Raw genomic sequence first — 2,386 nt, 5'->3', positions numbered from 1 at the left:
TACCATGATCTTGTCGGGAGTGAAGGCTTTGAATTATAAAGTGAAGCTGGATAAGTTAGGGCAGCACAGGCGATCGAAAGCTGACCGTATGGAGATTTATAAATCATCATGGACATGGATAGGGTGAATGGCAGAGATAATGGGAACTGCAGATGCAGCTTTCTGATGAAGGGTCTAGGCCCGAAACATCAGCTTTTGTGCTCCTAAGATGCTGCTTGGCCTGCTGTGTTCATCCAGCCTCACATTTTATTATTAGGGTGAATAGCAGTTGTGTTTTCCCTATGATAGGGGATTTCAAGCTTAGGGGGCATATGTTTAAGGTAAAAGGAGAAAGATTTAAGAGAGACATGAGGGCAATTTTTTTTATAAACGGAGAGTGGTTTGTATGTGGAATGAACTTCCAGAGGAAGCGGTGGATGTGTGTACAGTTTAAAAGGCATTTAAGTAAGTACATGAATAAGAAATATTTGGAGGGATATGGGCCAAGCCCAGGCAGGTGCGACTACTTTAGTTTGGGATTGTGGTCGGCATGGACTGGTTGGACTGAAGGTTCTGTTTCCGTGCTGTACGACTCAATGACTCTATGGAAGCAAAAGTCCTGAGAAGCCACAAGTATAGGTTTACCTGAGCATTGGTATAGTCTCAGCCAAACTGAATGGCCCAGCTGCTTGATCTAAGCCAGTCATTTGCCAATGTGTCTCAGACTGAGGCAAATGAATTCTCAGGATGAGGGCATCGCTGGAATCACTTTACTGCCCAATGTACCCACCACCATGCCCCAACAACTCACTCAGTTGCTGACACAGCTGAGTGACCCTGAGTTAAAACTCAACCAGGCTCTATGGTACACAGAAGCCGAGTCGACAGCTGATGTCGTTCGCTGAAGGACATCAAGTGAACAGTTGGGGTTTTATGACAATCTGACAGCTTCATTGCACTTCCACTGATACCATCTTTTTTCTCACGTCTTCCGCTTTTCAAAGTGAATTAAAGTTGTCAATGTGCCAGAGCGATTTGAATTCCCATCCAGTGGATTATTAGTCCAGGGCCTGGGGACTTCTAGTGCGGCGACATCATATTCTGAGAGCAAAATGCTGGAGAAACTATCTCAGATGGAATCTGCAGAGAGAGAGAGTTAACTTTTCAGGCTGTGGACCTATTGCCAGACGACTCTCTCTCTGCTATTTAACCCCCAGCAGACTTTGCCCTCCAACAGCTCTTCTTTAGATATAAGATTTGAGAAGAGCATGTGTGGATCAGGAAAAGGAAGTGTAAAACTTTGAGTTTACAGCTTTTGACATACACTATGTTCCTTGGGAGAACAATTACTCATAATTATTTGTCTGCAGGGTTTATCCTCTGGTTGAACCTGCTGCTGAAGTCACTGAGCTGTATCAAAGATGGGATGGGGGGGTGGGGGTGAACAATTAATGCCAGCCTTGCCAGTGATGCCCACAGCCTGAGAGTTCATTTCTTCAAATCTGCTGAAAAGCCCTGTGTGTTACTGACATAGTGGTTGATGGTAATGCTCCCTCTAAGTTTCTTTTTGTTGCTGGGACCTCAGGGCTGTGCTCAGCATTGACCTTTGAAACCAAGTTGTCACCATGGCAATCAGCATGTGTGGGATTTTGGAGGAACCTTGGAGCGGCCTGCACAGCGCAGAGGGAATGTTGGTTGTCAACAAGTTCAGAGTTGCCCGCATCACTTGTGGGCTCTCAGTTGTATTAGTTCTTCAAAAATCACTGAGCTTTTTTGGGTCTATATTGGGAACTGTAACTCTGAGTAAGTATGGTATGTTGGGAATGAAGTGAAATTTTACAATCGGGGTTACAACAGGAGTAAGACCTCACCTTAAAAGCTGAAATGCACATCGTACCAGGCATGAACCCTGGAGGGTCTACATCAAGAGAAATGAGTGGAGTGGAATATTATACACTCTAAGCCCAGCATCAGCCTCTAGAGCAGCCTGGAGAGTATCAACAGATTCCTATAGACAGGATACGAGAAAGACCTAGGATCGAATACTGTATATTGTATAAGAATGAAATATAAACAATATATATGTCTAATGGTTGATGACTTTCTGTGTGCATGGGACAGACATGGGACAATTAGATAGATGTGGGACAGAGATCAGACAAATGTAGGACAGAACCAGGATAAAGTGTCAGAGAAAACTGTTTAGCCAAAGACTGGGGCTGTTTGAACAAACACAAAGTTAACCCAGAAGAAAAACCTGGTGAAACTCAACAGGCCTGGCAGCATCTGTGGCAGAAGATGGAGTTAACTTTTCAAGTCCCATGACTCTTCATCAAATTGTTTTATTTACCTATGGTCTGTGGAAGTATCATAACTGCAATAGTCAGCATGGTTTTGTGAAGGGAAA

This window comes from Stegostoma tigrinum, chromosome 8 (genome assembly GCF_030684315.1).
Source record: "Stegostoma tigrinum isolate sSteTig4 chromosome 8, sSteTig4.hap1, whole genome shotgun sequence".
Lineage (NCBI taxonomy): Eukaryota > Metazoa > Chordata > Chondrichthyes > Orectolobiformes > Stegostomatidae > Stegostoma > Stegostoma tigrinum.
This window is presented reverse-complemented; position numbering follows the sequence as displayed.